The sequence below is a fragment of the Kogia breviceps genome, chromosome 8, assembly GCF_026419965.1.
Source record: "Kogia breviceps isolate mKogBre1 chromosome 8, mKogBre1 haplotype 1, whole genome shotgun sequence".
NCBI lineage: Eukaryota > Metazoa > Chordata > Mammalia > Artiodactyla > Physeteridae > Kogia > Kogia breviceps.
In genome coordinates, this window is record NC_081317.1 from 23,560,669 (window position 1) to 23,581,750 (window position 21,082).

Here is a 21,082-nt window from a genome sequence, read left to right on the forward strand (position 1 = left end):
GGACTGGCCTGAGAGGGGGAATGGCTAAGACATGCAAGCCACAGGGGAAAGGGCATTCCAACCAGCCATCAGCTTGTCTGGTGGCTCTAGATGGGGAAAAGCTCTACACACTCAAGGGACTGAAAGGAAACCAGCGCAAAGCGTTCTGGGTAGATTCACTCCCTTCCTTTCCCTCTGGAAAGTGGGCCACAAAGTCAAACCCAGTGAAGATTCACAGAGATATTTTGTGGAAAGAGATTATAGATCTTCTCCAGGTTTCCATTCAGAGAATCCAGTGTGAATCTGGAGATCAGAAAACCCTCCCTCAGCCCATGTCCCTCTGCAGCTACCATCCTATCTTTACTCTTCTCCTTCATAGTCAAGCCTCTTTAAAAGAGTGCCCATACTCACCCTCTCTACACCCTTACCTCCTATTTACTCCTTGTAGCATATATAATTAAGTTCAGCTGTGAGTAATCAAGAGGCTTAACCAAGAAACAGGTCTGTCTTTCTACCTCTTGTAAGTTCAGAGTCCTGGACCAGTTTAGCAGCTCTCAAAGAGCTAAGAGACCCAGACTCCTCCAAAACGTTGCTCTTTTATTTGTGGTGTCCCTTCCTAAAGTCATTTCATGATCCAAGTTAGCTGCTTAGGCTCCAGCCACCGTGTCTGCAACCCAACCAGCACAAAGGTGGAAGAAGCAAAGCAGAAGAGGCAAAGGAAGCATCCCAGCTGCCTTTTAAGGAAGGCTCCCAGAAGCTGCCTCAGGACACTTTCACTTACATCTCTTTGGCCAGAATTAATTCACATGACCATATTCAGTTTCCAGGGAGCCTGGACAAAGCATCCTTCAGTCCGCATAGTCAGAAGCATAGCATAGCCAAAAGTCAGGGGCTCCATTCCCATGAAAGAAGGGGAAATGGATACTGGGGGACAACCAGCAATATCTGCCATACTCCTCGGTCCTTAGCATTCTAGCTTCTGCCTCCCGGGTACCAGTGACCCTGCTCCCCATAGAGTCACCAATGCTGCATGCAATGGGCATCTCTCGGTCCTCTTCCTGTTTGACTTATGACCAGCATTTGACATTTTGACCACTCCTTTTTGTATTTTTTACTTTAAGTTGGGTTTATTGAGGCAGAAGTTACAAACAGTAGAATTCATCCTTTCCAGGTGTACAGGTCTGTGAGTTCAGATACATTAATTACACAGTCGTGTAACCACCATCGTAGTCACAATACAGAACATTACCATCACCCCGAGCAGTTCCTTTGAGTCTCCTGATAGCAATGCCCTCCTCTCATCTCCAGCCCCTGGCAACCACTGACTTGACTTTTGTCCCCATGGTGTTGCTTTTCCCAGAATGTCATATAAATGGAATCAAACTGTACGGAGCCTTTTGTGTTTGGCTTCTCTCACTTTGCAAACACTTCTGAGAGTCCTCCATGTTGCTGTGTGTATAGGCCGTTCCTTTTCATTGCTGAATTGTATTCCACTGTAAAGAGGCGCCACAATTTATTTATCCATTCACCAGTTGATGGATATTTACATTGTTTCCACTTTGTGTCAAATACTAACAGAACTGCTATATACATTGGTGTACAGGTCTTCGTGTGAACATATGTTTTCATTTCTTTGGGGTCAATACTAGGGTCACTCCTGTTTTGAAGCACTTCTTCTATGACACCACACTGCCTCGACTCCAGCTACCCCTTATCTGCTACTTGTCTCTTAAATGTCGGTGTTCTGCTGGGTCTGTCCTCAACTTGCTGCACTTCTCACTGCGCATACCCTCCCTGTGCAATTTCATCTACTGCTGTGGCTTTATTTACCCACTGACATGGTGCTCACTTCCAAAACTAAATCTCTAGTCCACATCACTCTCAAGTTTCAAAACTGAATATCCGAAGGCCACTGTAACATCTTCACAAACACCTCAAACCTAATATGTCCAAAATTCACTCATCATTTTCACCTGTAAATCTCCTCCTAATACCCTGCCTACCTCTCCTAACAACAGAGAGGGAAGTGTCCTCACAGAAACCTGGGCATTGTCTTTGATTCCTAACTGTCCTGACTTGCTGTACCCCGTCAGTCAGCAAGACTGATCCAGGCTACCTCCTGAATAGCCACAGAGCCATTCACTTCTCCCTATCCTCGTGCTGTAGATAAAAAAGCCTCCCTCCTGGCCTCCAGTCCCATCTTGTTCCAACCCATTCAACTGAACAGCCAGAGCAATCTTCCAAGAACACAAATCTAATCATATAATCCCCTTGCCTAAAACCTTTCAATGGGCATCTCTTAACTTTAAGATAACGGTTAAATTGAATTGTAGGTGCATCTAAGTTCTTTGAAGTTAGTAGATTGACTATTACAATTTTAAAATGCACTAGAAAAAGAAGATTTAATATATTTTATAGGGCTGGCTTAGACTCTGTTAAGAGTTACAAATACATCGTTTGCTATGTTTAATTTTAGGAAAAAAATAACAGGCTTTAGGGTCAAACAGACTGATTAAAATTCCAGCTTGGTCATTCACTAGCTTTGTGATTTTGAACCTATTACTTAACTTTAGTCTCAGGTTTCTTTACCTATAAAATGAGGACAATAATACTTATCTTTAAAGGTTAGTTTGAAAGTTAGATACACTATGTATACATTGCCTAGCACAGTGCCTGGTACTTAGTAGATTCTCAGTAAACAGTAGCTATAATAAGTTATCTCATCATCATCATCATTACATTGTAACTTTCCTCTGAAATCTCAAATATTTTAACAGCCATCTTTATGTATCTTCATACTATTCCTTCGAAGAGGTGAAACCAATACAGATATAGGTACTTAGATGATCAATTTGTTTATTCTCGTTGATTAAATGAGAATGTTACACTAGATAATATATTTATTTATTCATTCAAAATTTTACATCTATATGCATATATATACGATATATATAGTATAGCTACAAAGTAGCAGGGTATGGCTAGGGGGATCCATTGATACACATTCTCTAACAGTTTATTCATTTAAGCTGAGCTCACCAGGTACTGTCAACACACCAAATACATATGAACTGACTTGGAAGTCAATAACTCAACAGAACCATATAGTCTTCCGCCTCCTGGTCTAAAATCAGAATGACCAGCTCTGAGAGAGTATCTACCAGGGTTTTTATATAGGTATAATTAATAAACTTTAGAACAGGAATTTTTTAAATGGGGATCATGGTGGGCTTTGGAAATCTGCCTGAGATTATAGGCAGAATTATGAGTTGGGGAGTGTGTGAGGGATAGAGAGTAGGGTGTCCATAGCCTACACTGGGATCTCAGTGTTTCCTAACTCAAAACAAACTTTTTTTTTTTTTTTTTTTTTTTTTTTTTTGCAGTACACGGGCCTCTCACTGTTGTGGCCTCTCCCGTTGCGGAGCACAGGCTCCGGACACACAGGCTCAGCAGCCATGGCTCACGGGCCCAGCCGCTCCGCGGCATGTGGGATCTTCCCGGACCGGGGCACGAACCTGTGTCCCCTGCATTGGCAGGCGGACTCTAAACCACTGCGCCACCAGGGAAGCCCTCAAAACAAACTCTTAACATGACTACTTTAGATATAATTCGGGGCATATTTGGTTAAATGGTTTTCTGGTTTACTAAAAATAAAAACACACAATTAGAAGGGGTTGGAGAGAGACAGGAAAAAGCGTTACTTCAGGCAGTTATAGCTAAAAGTGAGGAAGAAAAGTGTGAAAGCGGGCACAAGACAACAAAACAAAATAACAAAAACGTCAGTTTGGAATCCTTCAGTGTAGGACAAGCAACCCTACACACCACAGTAGCTCCTGAGACCATCATAGGATAATCATATTCAGTGATTTGTGTTAAAGACTAAATGGACTTTCAAATTTTTCCATGTATATTAGGTTGTTAATTGTATATCTCGCCTAGGCTGAAGTTTTAGCTACTTGGAAAGTATATTCAGGGCTCACGTTCACTTTCCTTCCTTGTCAATGTTAGATAAATGGAGATATTATTATCATTTTAAGTCTATCTGGGGAGGAAGAAAATAAAATAAGCACAGTCACTTTGTCAAGTTCTAGGTACCATTCCAATACATTCACAAACACAAAGCAAACCATTAGAGTAATAATTAAAATATAAAAACATCAGTCTTTTAATTTGCTTGGCATTACTGGATTTCAACTATACTCCTAGAAGTATTATGTCCTGTGGAGCTTTATGTACTTTTTATATTTTATAACAAGGATCATTCTACCCTTTTACTTTCATGTCAGTAATGTTACTATTAGAGAGATGGAGGAAAGCAAGCTATCTCTCACAGAAGCTGGGTATTTGTTCATCTGGAGCTGCTCATGTTTGTGGGGTGGGTATAATTAAACAGTTTACAGAGCTGCATTGATCTGCAGACCCCCCCCCACTTGATTTACAGACCTGGAATTAACAGCATGGACTCACTATTAGCCTTCATGTCTCACTCTTCTTCCACCATTAATAAGTTCTCTCTGAAAATATGGCACTTCAAATAGCTTCTTGTGATTCTACTGATGCTGGGTAAAATTAGCCCACAGATCGTGACAGGAAGGATGTCACGCAAAGAGCTCTTTTCTTTGGTTAAACATGGGCAAAGGTAATCTCTCTTCTTCATAGTCTTCTATTGATTTCTCTCTATATTTATGAGTCTGCTCCGACAAGACACCAATAGCACTGACTTCTGAGTCATGGATGATACTTGCAATCAAAGTCTATTGACGATGGAAGGGATTCTGGGGGTCACCTAGTCCAACAGCCAACACAAACTTCTGTGATTGACCTGGGATCATCTTCCTTGTTGAAACACATTTATTGTTTTCCTTTAGCTCAAAAAACTGAAAAGGCCTATTTGTTTTTTGTTTCTAGAATCCTCTCATCCACTCACAAGATGACGTATGTGTTCAGAACAGCCCATGATTATGCGTGTACAGATGTAGCAAGAAAACTTATTTCACCACTGCCAAGTCTGACCTATGATGGAAGATGAACAATGACCTCTCAGAGATAACCCAGTGCCACCATGGACTCATCAAGGGGACTTTGCCAAGGAAAAACTGCCCCTTAACCACACATGGGAGAGAAACCAATCCAATGTCACCCAGACACACTGCACACTGGTTAAGCTGAGAGCCAGAAGAGCTAGATGAAGTTCAATTGCTATAAGGCTATTAATACTAAATTTAGTATAATCTTATCAGCTCTCTTTTGCTGAATAAAGCTGGAGAAGCTAATTGGTTACTTGGTGGTATCTTTAAAGGTAGGCTTACATACATCATCATTAAATACTTTCATCTCCTGATACAAACATTAAATGTCAACATTAAAAGTAACACTACCTAAGATGGACCTCAAGTTTTTTTGGAATATGCTTTGAGGAGGATCATTAGAAAGATGGAAACCATCTCTCTCTTCTGAGAGCTGGAAACCTGGATTTATCTTTGAAGTAGAATGTTCTTTTGCTCTAGGAAAAATGTGAGGAGAACATTTACTTATGCAAATGCAATCAAGTACCCATTAGACTGTAAGTCCTATGGGGATAGGGATTTATTTTTCCATTTTGTTCACTCATATGTCCCCTAGAACAGTGCCTAGCACGTAGTAGTCTCTTAATAAATATTTGTTGAATTAAAATAATGAGAACATTCCTCTTAAGCAAGACCTCAAGAAGTTGTACTTTCTTGGATGTATCTTTTGTCAGATCCAAGTCTTCACAGTTGATGGTTCCCAAAGAAATGCATCTTTCTCTAAGCATGCATTGACTGCCCTATGCCTATATAGTATTGTTTGTTTGTGTATATATGTTGCCATCTAAGGAATCAGAGACATGACTCACACACACACACGATAGGCAGGAAAGTGTGCAGATCTGTCTTCTCTTCCTTTGATGCTGGAGAAGTTTTGTAAAGGAACTAGATAATGCTCTAGGCGGTACAACTTGGTCTAGATTTCGATGATTCCCCTATGATATCAATACTCAATAAACCTAGTCCTTGGGAGTATGTGTGGGGCCACATATTATGTTTAGCATCTTTCAGGGGTCCACAGGACAGAATTCCATTCCTGTAAGTAGGGCAGGGTTTCCAGTGAAGGAAGGAGGCAGTCCCACTCTCAGTGATCCTGGGAATGGGTCAGCCTTAGGATGGGAAATCTGACCTGCAGAGAGCAGTGTTAACAAGGGTTAGGGGAGAGATACTTTCGTAGGAACTGGGACTACAGTGACGCATGAGACGTGGTGTCTGCCCCTTAAAAAGCTCACAATTTCAGGGAGGAAAGGCATATATATAATCAAAACTGAAATACAATGTTTTAAGTGTGATTACAAAGGTGAGGCGTAGTAGAGAAATAGGAAAATCTTGGCTGGAGAAGTTGATGCCTTTAAGGATGAATAACATTTAACCAGAAGTGTGCATGTGTGCACAAGTTTGTGTGTATCCCGGTGTGTCTGTGTGTCCAAAGAGGTAGGAAAAGTAGTGAGAAGATGCTTCAGAGAGAGGGACCAGCAAAATCAAAGACAAAGAAACAGGAATCAGCAGGGTGATGTCTACATATTTCTGGCATTTGCTGGAGTAGGAGGCAAAGAGAAGGACCACAACATCACTTCACTCCAGAGGCCCCATTTACATACAACACAGTATAATGGTGCCCCCTGGAGTTGTGGTTCTGAAGGAGGTGGTTAAAAGTTGAGGCTGGAGAAGGTCACTAGAGGACTTTGCCTGCAGAAGCTTAACTAAGGGACAGGATGACGCTGGCAAACACAACATCCCTTCTTACCTCCAAATCACAAGCAGATCACTGTAACTGGGGACACTCAGGGTCTCTTCGTTTAGGATGGACAGCTAGTTAGAAGCCTGCTGCCACAGTTCAGACAAGAGATGATAAGGTCTTAAATTAGGGCAGCCATAGTTGGCATGGAAAGGAAAGAGTCAAGAAATACGCCAGGACACAGAATGTGTGGGTAAGAGAAAGGCACCAAGCCTCATTCTCACGGCTCAAATGACTCACTGAAAGATAAGACCAACTGAGACAGAGCATTCAAGAGCAGCCTAGGGGTGCCACCAGGGGATTCTGACCTCAACAAACGAGCGGCTGATCCTCATTTCCCTCTGGGCTGGGACCCCCTTGTACTTTGTTGTGTGACCTATGAAACGCATTAAGCTGCTCCCAGGAGAGCTATGCAGAGAGGTCGGGAGAGAAGTAATATCTGAGGAACCAACGGAATTTAATTCTCTGCCAATCTGGATTGCTGTGAAAGTACAGTATCAGAAGACTCAGGGGAAAAATAAGTGATACAACTGATTATTCAAACGTTGTATTTTTGGTTATATGTTAATCTAAAGAACGAGGTAAGATACTCCCAATAAGAAATCATTTGATTTTCAGGTAGCAAACGTTCCATCACTAGAAAGATCAGTAAGTTAGTCCAGGCATCCTCCTAGCTACCAGTCGCCATTTGTCCCCTGTTAAATCTCCATTTGCAGAGAGTTTTTAAATGTTCTCCTTTGAACCAAGTGAACTGCACCAACCTTTCCCTCCCATCAGCTTTGTCAGTTACACTCACTGACACGCCTCAAACCTCTGTAGGCTGGTATCATCCTCATATCATGTGAATGTCTTATGCAAACCCTTTCATCATAGTTTCTTAACCTCCTCAAACCCAACAGATTTACTTCCATTCCACTCAAGGCAGCTACACCCACCAGATTTCACGTTGAAAAGCCAAACGTGAACATGGCCTATTTTTAAAGAAAAGGTAAGTAACAGTCTTGTTTTACTTTCTCGCATTTCCAGAATCCACATTCTTCCATGTCCACTTTTTTCCCCTCTACCCCTACAAACATACTGCACCATGAAAATAGCAGGGGGTACTGCTGGGTTGAGGTCCAAACCTCAGGAAAGAGACAGTGCAGTGGCACCTCCACGCTCTTCTGGCTGTCTCTCTCCCAGCCACGCTGGATGTGTGAGCAGTCCCTGCGGGCACAGATCTGGGGAGCAGACGCTGAGGAAAAGTACGGGACTAGAGCAGTTTCCCTTCCTGCTTCCCAGACCTACTATTCTTGGTCCTGCACCTCTCAGACTGCTGAGGAAAAATGCAAGTACACCCTGGCCTCTTTCTAATGAGTGAGAGAGAATGCTTCCACTTACGTCTCCAATGTTTGCCCAATGAGTATGACACCAATGAAATGCCGACCTGGGCAGTGAACCTGAGTCAGTGAGAAGGTCCAAGTCTGGGTCAGGCTAAGATTTGTAGCCTGCAGGGAGTCAGTGTCTCAGTTAACCATTTGAAATAGGGTAATCTTTTTTTTTTTTTTTTTTTTTTTTGGCGGTACGCGGGCCTCTCACTGTTGTGGCCTCTCCCATTGTGAAGCACAGGCTCCGGACGCGCACGCCCAGCAGCCACGGCCCACGGGCCCAGCCACTCAGCGGCATGTGGGATCCTCCCGGACCGGGGCACGAACCCATGTCCCCTGCATCGGCAGGCGGACTCTCAACCACTGCGCCACCAGGGAAGCCCAGGGTAATCTTCTTTTTTTACAGCCCTCCCCACTCCTTTTCTATCTTCTGTGGCATTTTATCTAAGATGCTAGCCAAGTATAGTTTCAGGTGAGTGTTTCAACTCAGCTCACAAAAGACCAGGCATGTATTTTAAATGAGTAAAGAGGGCCGGGTAGAGGGACAACAGGGAACCGTGGGGACTGTGACCAACCATGGGGACTATACTCCATCTGGAAGTGGTACCCTCTACTCAGCCCCAGCCAACTACCACCATGCAGGAATATAGGTCTGGTGTGTCTAGAACTTCTCAATTTTCTCAAGGGAAACAAACACAAAATCTTTAGTTTTGTATAAAATCTCCCCCAAGAGAGTGGTGAATGACTACTAAAAATTTTTAAATAATCCTATGGCTCAGAGGGCCATATTTTCCCCTTTCCAACCCCTGGTTGAAGGGATCAGCTGCTATGAGTTTGAATTTCACAAACCACATGGATATTTCACAGTTTCCCTGTAGAGTCACACTCTTGGCTACATGGCTATCTATCTATCATGGTAATCAATGGGCAGCAGAGGAGGCCTCTGGACTTCTGTGAAAGATGTTGGTTGTTATGAAGGAGGAGAGGTCAGGGCATACACAAGTTTTCTTGAGGGAGTTATGGGTTTCAGGACAAGTCAGAACAAGCCACTTAATGCAGATAAGTGACGGGGGGGGGAGTAAGAATACTTCTTACCAAACTCAGAGGCAGCAGCAGTCCGTGAATGTCCCACCCACCGCCATCCCCCACTCCTTCCACGGAGCTGACTGGCTCGAAGCCCACTCTCTTTGGACTGTATGTACCTCTGACGTACAAGACAGCAGCCAGAAGCCCATATGTCCCAACTGTCAGACCCTCTGCCTAGGGTGGCATTTCTGCCTCCCAAGTTGTCCTGAGGCCTCTTTGACCTACTCCCCTGTTCTCCAGGCTCCCTGCCTTGACTCATGGTTCCAGTTAATGTTACAGATAACTTTTCCCCTGGGCATTCTCTTTAACTTGACCTACAGCCCTCTGTGCCAGCATCTTAAGCAACTTACAAAGAACTTGAGCTAAGTGTGTTTGTCTCCAACAACACAAATAACTTCCTCCCTTTTAATCTTCCATATTCATAAGCATCATTTCCACAGCTCTCCAACACCAAAACATTAGAAAGTGTTTAAGTTAAAACAAAAATACTGACCAGGGGAGAGGCTGGAGCTGAAAAGTGAAATTGATCTCAAGAACCTCAGAACCTTTCCCAGCCTCACAATCCTTCCACAGAGATTCCTATTTCCATGGAGGGCACTTAAGGACAAAAAATATTTTAAAGTTCCTTTCCTCATCAAATGAATCTCTGATGCTCGGATTTCAGACACTGTGACTGGTCTTGGGAAAAATATTTGGGTACCGGGTAGTCTTTCAAATAATACTGATTTTTGAATGAATATTAAAGTTCCAGTATAAAGGAACAGATGGACCAGATCAAATACAACATTGTGCAAATCACAGGATTCTCCCATCCAAATAAAATGCTAACAACCAATGCTTTTTAGAATACTTCTGGGCTTGGACTTCCTGTGCTACAAAGCAAAACTGTTCTAGAATATGTCTTGCTTCTGTGCCATGCGTCTTTCAACTTCCTTATGAAAATGAAAAGAGGCCTGTGCCCCCATCAGCCCCGCAGGAGCCAGCTCAAGCACCAAACCAAGTGCAGACTGCCAATCTTAAGAGGGGTGAGGGGAGGACACAGACTCGGGGGCAATCTGAGGTCAGAATCAGCAAACTTGAGGAGTGGCAAGGTGAGGATACCAAGAAACCCAAGAAAAAACGTGTAATCTTATGAGTGGCTGGATCTGAGTACAAGAAGTAGAGATGGTTAGATGGAGGGACAAGCAAGTCTCAGGGGTCCTCCTGTAAGCATTTCACATGGTGAGACCACAGGAGGAGTTTTCAGGTGTGGACTGTGTTGCTATTATTAGAGTAAAGTGTAAAGAGTAAGCGCTTCTGGGGCTTCCCTGGTGGCGCAGTGGTGAGGAATCCACCTGCCAATGCAGGGGACACAAGTTCAAGCCCTGGTCCGGGAAGATCCCACATGCAGTGGAGCAACTAAGCCCATGCACCACAACTACTGAGCCTGCTCTCTAGAGCTCACGAGCCACAACTACTGAGCCCACGTGCCACAACTACTGAAGGCCGTGCACCTAGAGCCTGTGCTCCGCAATGAGAGAAGCCACCACAACGAGAAGCCCGCGCACTGCAACGAAGAGTAGCCCCTACTCGCTGCAACTACAGAAAAGCCCACACGCAGCAACGAAGACCCAAAGCAGCCAAAAATAAATAAATTAATTTTTTAAATTTTTTAAAAAAAGAGAGTAAGCGCTTCTGAAAATTTGGGCAGTTTTGGTTTTAACACACCCATAGCCCATTCTGCCTTGCCAGAATCCTGGAGCCCATAGGGACAATGGTTACTTGTTGGCATATCACATATTTGGGGCATTTTCTTTAGTTTTGACTTTAATCTTAATAACTAAGGTTTTCTTCAGTTGTTGAAGTGCCTCTAATAAGTCATCACCTTTTTTTCTTTTATTTTGACACCATATCAAAATCTCAACCAATAAAGAAGATGTGGTATATATTGATACATACAATGGAATATTAGCCACAAAAAAAAGAAGAGAAATCTTGCCGTTTGCAGCAACATGGATGGACCTAGAGAATATCATTCCAAGGGAAGTAAGTGAGAAAGAGAAAGACAAATATTATATGATATAACTTATATGTGGAATCTAAAAAAAAAAAATACAAATGAATCTACTCACAAAACAGAAAGAGACACACAGACACAGAAAACAAACTTATGGTTACCAAAGGGGAAAGGTACAAGGGATAAATTAGGAGTATAGTATTAACAGATATATACCACTATGTATAAAATAGAGAAGCAACAAGGATTTACTATATAGCACAGGGAACAATATTCAATATCTTGTAATAACTTACTATGGAAAATAATCTGAAAAAATTTATATATATATAAATATATATATATATAACTGAATCACTTTGCTGTACACTTGAAACTAACACAATACTGTAAATCAACTATACTTCAAAAAAAATCTCAACCAACCCTGAAGACACATCCACTATTGGCAGAGATGCTAATTCTCGAACCTCTAATAGGTGGCTACCTGAATAGAATGAGCTACAGGTAACTATATATATAATAAAATATTTAAAAATTATAGTATTGATATATCAGAACAAAGTACACCTTGGTTGTTTTCAATATATGAGGCTTTATCAAGTAATACCAGATTAGGATTATCATCAGGGTTGAATACAAGGTAGGTCAAAAATGAAGATGGTGGCACAGACTGGAGATTGGTCATTTACAGGAAGATTGAACAAATAAGGAGACACCTGTGGATTATAGGAGCCAGGTTTCTCAGTATCAGAGAATGAAGTAATAAATACAGAAAGGAAAAAAACCAGAATAAAAGCTGTGGTGTTGGACTGAAATTAGAGGTATTGGTGCTACTTCATGGTTTTCAATTTACATACAGTTATATGTAGAGATAAATATAGATAAAAATGTGTGCACATGTAATATATACACACAAACATATATTCCCTACCTCCACCCACTGCGTGGGAACAGTGACACCCCAATAAAAATGAGGACATCTAGGCCTCAGGTCTGGGTTTCTATATATCATTCTCCACTAAAAGGGCCAGTGCTTCTTGGAGAAATGTCTTGTTCTAAAACTGGGACTGGAAAAGTACAAGATGAGCCTGAAACAACTTATGGCAGAAGGCAAAGAAGTACACTCAAAGAACGATGGAACATACTGAAAGGACCCAGGCACCAACCTGAACTGATTTGGTCTCAGGGGCCATGTTGGGGGCAATAGAAATAATGATAGAGACAGATTATAACCCACTGAATAAAAGAGAAATCCATGAGTCAATAATGGTGGAAAGGAAAGAGGGAGGAAAAGAGAGAGAAAGTAGCTTAGTTGAATGACAAATGGGCTATTGAGAAGAGAACTTCATAGAGGAGAAGCCTTAAAGACCAAGTGATCAAAGTAAACATCCCCAGTAATGGGACCAAATGACACCCTTCTCCACCTGATAGGATGCTGTGAGAAAAGTAAGCATCACTTCTGTGCTATTCCTGCCAAAGATGCATAACCTGTGTTAGTCATAAGGAAGCATCAGGCCAATTCAGATTGAGGCACACTCTATGACGTAAATGACCTATACTCTTCCAAGGTGTCAAGGTCATGAAAGTCAAGGGAAGTGCAAGGAACTGTTCCAGACAAAAGAGACATGACAACCAAATGCAACGCTTGATTCCGAACTGGGTCTTTTTCCTACACAGGTTATTATTAGAAAGCTTGAGTGTGGTCTGAGGATTGTACACTAATAACATATCAAAGTTAATTTCCCAATTTTGATAGTTGTATTGTGGTTTTATGGAAGAATGGCCTTGTAGGAAATATCATACACATTAGACAGTGATAGGACATCAGGTTTGCAAATTACTCTCAAATAGCTCAGGAAATAAGAGGTCTTGGCAGTATTTCCAACTTTTTTGTGAGTTTATGATTGTTTCATCTGTTAAATATATAAGACTATGCATAAAATATATAGTTTGCGATGTTAATAAACTGTAACAATTCCCTTGATAAACAGACAAAATATATCCATTATCTTGTATACAGATATTTATTTTTTAATAATTATACCAGTATAATCTCAGGATTTTTAGTAATTGCTGTCTTTAGCGAGAGCAATCAAGTTTTTTCTCTAGACACAGAAAACCTAAAGCAGAAAAGCAAGAACTATATAGCTATTTTTGTCCATAAGTCTCTTTCTTTAAAGAAATTACCTTTTATAATTTAATTCAGTTGAACACATGATTTTGTGATTTTGTAATCTTTTTAAAATTTTTTACTATAATATAGTTGATTTACAATATTGTGTTAGTTTCAGGTGTGCAGTAAAGTGATTCATATATATAATTTTTTTACATTCTCTTCCATATAGGTTATTACAAGATATTGAGTATAGTTCCCTTGATTTTGTAATCTTAAAGTGATTTTAGGTAATCTAACTAGCTAAACTAAGAGAGAATTTAGGAAATTCAAATTAATTAGGCTTTCCATGAAAAAAATCTATCCAAGATTGGCATAGAGGGAAGAGATAAAGTTGTGGGGTTTTTTTGTTTTTTGTTTATTTTGTGGTACGCGGGCCTCTCACTGTTGTGGCCTCTCCCGTTGCGGAACACAGGCTCCGGACGTGCAGGCTCAGCGGCCACGGCTCACGGGCCCAGCCGCTCCACGGCATGTGGGATCCTCCCGGACTCGGGCACGAACCCGTGTCTCCAGCATTGGCAGGCGGATTCTCAACCACTGCGCCACCAGGGAAGCCCGATAAAGTTGTTTTTAAACAAGTTTCTTAAGTCAGTTTAATTTTCAGAGTCATCTTGATTATGAATATTTCAAAAAGCTGTTTTCCATACCTTTACATTATGATATGTTAAAACTCCAACATGTTTTAAAGCAAATTTTTCCATTTGATTTTCTATCATAGTATCCAAGGCTGTAAATGAAACTCACACTTAAGCCTTTTTTTCTAGGTTACAGCTTTAGCAAAAAAAATTTCTTATATAGTCAACATATTTACATCATATTTAGAATTTTTAGTTTCTCTTATTTTACATTTATACAAGCACTTAATATATTGAAATTTTTATAGAAGTTAACCAGAAAAGGTATTTGCTCCTGATGGAGCAAAACCTAATGATTTTGAGATCTTACAGTCTAACTTATCAACTCTCTCTAGAAGAAGACAAAGTATCTCTATTTGCTCAAAAACTATTTCATATTTATAAACCGGGAATTTTTATCAACTCTTATACAACTTAGAGGAGTTTAATAATTTAAGGTAAAAATATAGGCACTAATATTTATGAAGGATATTGATCAGTTGAAGAATAAAAACGTGTCATTAATCACCATTTGTTCCTCTTGGGAAACACAGTGTTGAAAATCTGTGTAATTTTGTGATTTTTTCCCCCTGAATTTACCAAAATAGTCTTGTTCTTTTTTTTTCTTTTCTTTTTTTTTTTTAACAATAGTGATAATCTCCTTTCTTTAGCCTTATTTTATAAATCCTGAAGAAAGTAATTTTGGCATTATTCAATTGTTAAGAAAAACAAAAGCAGGCGGTTGAATACTATGGATTCAGCTTCCTTTTAATTGTGGTGCAGGAATTTTAACTTAGCAGATATTGGCACAATCGGGACCACAATAAATGCACACGAAAAATCACCAGAATTCTGAAATTAGAAAAAAGGCTCTGAGCTTGAGGGTCAGAGGAAGCCAAATTGACACACACCGAAATACATAAACAGAGAGAATCTAGGAAGAAAAACACCAAAAACTTTTCCACCTTGCATTCAAGTGCCAGAACAATCAGAATCCTCAGGCATACAACCAAAAAAAGGTCATAGAAATCAGATTACAGATTCTTATCAACTGCCATTTGACAGAAATCACTTAATGGCCAGGCCACAGAATTAAAACCCAGATGCCACCACTGTTGTCACCAGGGTAGATTCAACCCACCCTGTTCAACTAGAGCAAGAACCAGAAGCAGAAACAAATGTGACCAAGAATCAGTTTAGTGTGTGACAGCCAGAGAACCCAATCGCCACATAAACATTATGACAGAAGCCAAGAGAAGATGAGCCAAGGACCCAAGGGGTCCAGGACCAGGAAAGATCCAGGTTCGCTTTAATCTACACATTCACAGTGGAGCTTCAGAATAAAAGTAAAAGAATAACTCAAAGACATACGGGAAAATTATTAGCATACTATTTAATTATGCACAAGGGAAGACAATACATTAATTTCCTCTAAAAATAAAATAAAATAATACAAAATAAAATGACTTAAATATGAGAAAGAGAACTAGAGGAGACAAAGAAAACCAAGCCACTTTGATTTCTTGCTTGGGTAAAACGCTGATCAGCCGGCAGCCAGCAAAAAGGCCTGTCAGGGGATTTTTGCCCTCAGGCAGCCAAATGGGTCATCAAAGGAAGCCATTTCAGTTATTTGTTTATTCTGCGGAAGACCTGGGGGGTTAACTTGGACACAAACAAAACAGGCAGTCTCTGCATTATGTCCTGCAGCATATCCTTTGCCAGCACCTCCAACTCTAGGTCTGCACCATTTTCTTATTCAAATTGTGCACTGATAATGGAAAAGGTAAATTAAAAGAAGTCAAAGCAATTCAGATTTCAAATGAAACTGAAGAAAAAAAGAAAAGCATCTCCACTACTGCAGGTGCAGGAAGACTTGACTGGTCTTGCTTTCCCCCATCGAGACTCTGCCTCACCACCCACTACTTCGCCTTGCTCTCCACGGTTAACAGTCTTGCCATCCTGTTGTTTTTCTTCCAAGCACACAAGGTGTGCTTGTGGTGGCTACTGTTCAAGTGACCACCTTGCTCTGCGTTTCCTGGGACTTTCTGATTTAGCACTGAAAGTCCTGCATCCAGAGAAGCCCCTCGGTTCCAGGCACAGCGGGACAGTTGGTCACCTCAGTACTTTCCCCTTGAATTGTAAGAATTAGGTCCACACTGCAAAGGTAATAAGATCCAAGAAAGCTGTACTTTGAAGAGGTTTCTGGAAGCATCTTGCATTTTCTATCTTTTTTAATTGTGGCAAAACATACATAAAATTTACCATTTTAACCACTCGCAAGTGTACAGTTCTCTGGCATTAAGTACATTCACGTTGCTGTGCCACCATCCATCTCCAGAACATTTTTATCCTCCCCAACTGAAACTCCATACCCATTAAACACTAACTTTCCTTCCTCCTCCCCCAGCCCTTGGCAACAGGCATCCTATTTTCTGTCTATGAATTTGACTACTCTAGGTACCTCATATAAGTGGAATCACATAATATTTGTCCTTTTGGTAATTTCTTAAATTATGAATTGAATTTTACCGATTTTCAGTTATAATAGCTAAAATAAACAGCTGTTGACCGAGTGCTACTAGCAGATGAAATCAATATCCAACATTTTTTTGGCCCTCTACTCACCTTTAAAATTTTATTTAGTGAATGAATGAATGAATGGTTTCCCTACCTCTGCCTCAAAACTTGGGCAGGCCCCAGGACATTTGCTGGTCACTCTTAAGGAATAAGCAGTTGGTCACTTTCAGTAACAAACAAATATCTCAACTCCAAAATCAGGGCACATTTGATGTCTTATCAGAAATCCTGCCATCTTCTTACTCATTTGGGGGGTGCTTTGTATTTGTATGTTGATACCCACTTGGTCTCTTGGTAAGAGTGAAACCCCTTGTAGCATGCACACATTGGGGAAAGAAGAAAGCAAACAGTCTGTCAACTCAAATCATTAGCAAATCTAATCTAAAAGACATTGAGCAAAGGCATTTGATTAGAGGCCAGTTGGAGTCCATCTACCTCCATACCTAGCCTCTTACTTTAACTTCAAAATACCAGAGACTTTGGACCTGAAAGCTGGAATTTCCTTGCACTTATTACATACTGTAATATTCTTTAATTTTTATACCAAAAAATTATAGGTTCACTGTTAACAGGTAGACTACTACACAGATATAAAAAATTAAGTTAATAACTTCCCACACCAATCTCATCTCCAATTCCCCAAAGGGGGAAAAAATATTAACAGGGTAGAGTCTATCTTCACCTTTTTCCTCATAAAAATATTGCAGCACAATATTTCATAAAAATCATTAAAATTTTGCATCATAAAAATATTACATATCTATGTACATATAGATGGATGTTATATTATAGTAATTATATTATATTCTTATCTTGTCTCTTGCTCTTTTTTCCTAAGCAGATCATAGACTTCCCCCTCTGAGTCTTTGTAACTCCACACTTCGGTTTGTTTCCCTCAAGAGAGAACAACAGTGGCTACTCAGGGTGTGACTTAAAGGCATAAATGTAGAGGAGACGTTGTCTGGTTGTCCCAAGCTGGCTTTGTCTAGCTGTGAAAGGCTGCTGACTTTCATTCATAAAGCATAGGTGACTATGTTCTTGAATCAAAGAAAAGAATGGAAATGAATGAATGCTCCTTCAATGGAGGAGATGAATGACCGAATTAAGTAGCCAGTTGGTTTAATTACAGCTTTCAGTTTTCCCTCATTTAATAAGCATTGCAACCATTCCACCTCTGGTCAAAAATAACAAGTAGGTGGTATTGTGTTTGTGATTATATATCTGAAATCTATGAAGGGAAAAACAAATAGTAAATTCATTCTCTGGATTTTTCTTCTTATGGTTTACATGTGATCTACCTATTTTGCTAAAGTCTCACCGTTTCTAAACGGTGCTTTTTAGACCTTAGGCATCTGTAATGTGAGGAATGCTAAGTGCAAATGCAGATTTCCTAGGCTGTGTTTTGACCTCTCCTGGATCAAAATATCTACAAATAGAATTTGTATTAAAAAAAATTTCCACAGGTGATTCTAGCATACATTAACTTATTTGAAAACTACCCCTAGGCCTCACCACAGGCTCAGAGATTTGCTGATCTCATCTTTTAAAAGACTCTAATCATCTTCTCTAGACTTCAGATACCTAGCATCCCACCACCTCCTCCCCTTTTCTGTCAACCACCCCCAAGCATGTTACGAAAACAGGAAGCTTGCATACTCTTGGGTCCAGCTCAATGCAGGCAGGCTCTGAACAGCCCCTGGGTCCTCAGAAGAACATGAAAAAGGAGCTGCTGATTTGACTGGGCCTAAGAACTGCCCTTGACTCTTTGTGTTCAGACCTAGGAAACAGTAGTCCTGAGTCTGCTGGGACCCTAACAAGCATTAGAGATAAAACGTTTTCTATCTCTAGGAGAGGCTAGAGCAGCATGCAAACACCTTTGTGGATGCTAAGAAGAAAGCCAAGAAGGGAAAGAAGAGTGAGGATTAATAAAGGTAGTGACTGCCTTTTGCATCTTGTCATTCTCAATACCGAGTCAATGACAGTTCTCAAATGAGTATAGGTCAACATGTGAATGAGTGATTGCATGAATTTGTTTCCTACTTTTTGGTGACCGAAAACAACAACAGCAACAACAATTTCCTAATCCCTGAGGTTACTGCCCACTTGAAAAAGACACGTGGGTGCTTCACATTGGTCTTCAGTCAGAATGTCATCTGTAACTTTTAGTAATGTCTACAAGGAACACTGGTGGGAACCGATTCAATAGGCTTTAAAACTCCAGAGAGTAGAGTATGGAATTCCCTGGAAATGCTTTGTCATGAAGACACTGCTAGGAAGCAGCTCTGGAGCTGTGTGGGTGCCTGATTCAGAGCCTCAAAAACATAAAAGAGAAACAGTAAAACTGAGAAAAGCCAAGGTCAGAAAGCTGCCTTGAGCCAACACATTACTGCCCACCTGCGAAGTTCCAGGCTATTCTGCCCAACCTCAAGGACCCTGAGCTCTTTCCAGGTTCTAATTTGACCAGGCATTTATTAGGTTATAATAAAAGGAGGAATGAAAGAAAACAGATCCTTTGGAAAGAATGGAAAACAACATTTCATGGGAAAAATGAGAAAATTAGCCAGAATAAAGACATAAATTTGCCACCAAGACATCATAGTTTCTTCAAGGATATAATTCGCCTGCTGAACCTATCCACAAATATTTTTGAAACTCAGAAACATGCAGCATATTCTCTAGAAGAGGATATTACTGTGACTCGCTCAACCAGGGACCCTGTCCTGCTAGTGGACTGACACTATGATAGCTCCCAGTGTTCACCTCCTGGTATTCACTCTGTGTAATCCCCTCCCCTTGAGAGTGAGAAGGCCAACAGAATACAGCAGAAGTGATGGGATGTCACCTCCATAATTCCGTTATAATCTCTGTCTTGCTAGATTTTCCATATTGCTTTCTCAGCTTGCATACTTTGATTAAAAAGTGGCCACGTTGGAGAGGTCCACATGGCAAAGATTGGAGAGCAATCTCCAGCCAATAGCTAGGAAGGACCTGCAACCCTCAGTCAAACAGTCCTCTGGGAACTGAATTCTGCCAGCAAGCTGGATGAGCTTAGAAGTGGATCCTTCCCAGCTGAGCTTTCATATGAGACCACAGCTTCAGCTGGCAACTTTATTTCAGTCCTGTGAGGAACCCTAAAACAAAGGAATCAGCTAAGCTATGCCAAACTCTTGATCACAGAAACTGTGAGTTAATAAATGTATATCATTTTAAACCACTAGATTTGGGGTAATTTGTTACACAGCAACAGATAACTAATGCAATCCTGATCCAAGCTGAGATAGCGAGGAAAGAGTGTCTGGTTTTCACAGTTCTGAACAATTACTCTTGCTGCCCTTGCCTTGCTGGAGTCTGTGAAATAAGACACACTCTTCCAAGCTGCCTGTATCCAGCACATATATATATGACAACCTCTGCAGCCAGGGGGGTAGGGGAGTGGGGGGAGGGGCATGCTCTGAGAGGTGCCAAATGGGGAAGTTATTTAGTCTGTGAAAAGATACTTACTGATTTCTTAAAACAGAAACTGGTATTAGCTTGTGTTCTAAAGAGCTTTTAAATCTCAGAGAAGAGGATGATAAATTGAGTGCTATGTCCACATTTTCAGTCAAAGGCTTTAGTTGTAAGTAATTTCACATGCTGTAACCATCAGCAGTATGCAAGGAGGCTGCCATATGAAATAAACATTCATTTGCCTGAAGCCAGAATTTATATTTTCTTTAAGATGAGATTCACATCCACACACACACACATGCATGCATGCAACTGTTTTTGTGGGAGGATGGACTAACTGAACTCACTTTTCAATTGCATCAGCTTCTTTTTTAATGTAGTGATGAATGGACTCAATTAGATGAAAAACATTCTTGTGGTTGACATATCAGGAGTGTTATTTCTTCCCACAGATTTCACCATGCACAATGACTAAAGACACTTTCTTTGCTGTCTTTCCAGGTTACACTTATAGGCAGCTCTCTGACCAGAAGAGTGTAGATGATTCTTAATGTGACACTGACATAAAGGAAAAGAGAAATCCTCTGAGACACTGGTCAAGAGACAACACGTTCTTTATTTTCTTTTTACTCTTCAGGTCTCCCTGGACTCAGCTGACCAATAGAGTATAAGACCTGAGTCACACAGGGCTTCTCTTCGTTAAATTTGTATAAACCCTCAATGCAAAGTTCAGGGGTCTACAAGGCCATCTTCACCTCTGTTATCAACTGCAAGTTAGAGAGCCTCCAAGATCACCCTCGAGTTTGATAATTTGCTAGAAGGACTCACAAAACCCACTGAAAGCTGCTATACTCATAGTTACAGTTTATGACAGCACAGGGACACAGATTAAAAGCAGCTAAGGGAAGAGGTACATAGAGAAGGGTCCAGGAGAGTCCCAAGAATGGGACCTCTAGCACGGGACTCTAGTGGAGTTATGCAGACACTGTTTATTTCTCACAGGTACAATGTGTGACAATATGCATGAGCTACTGCC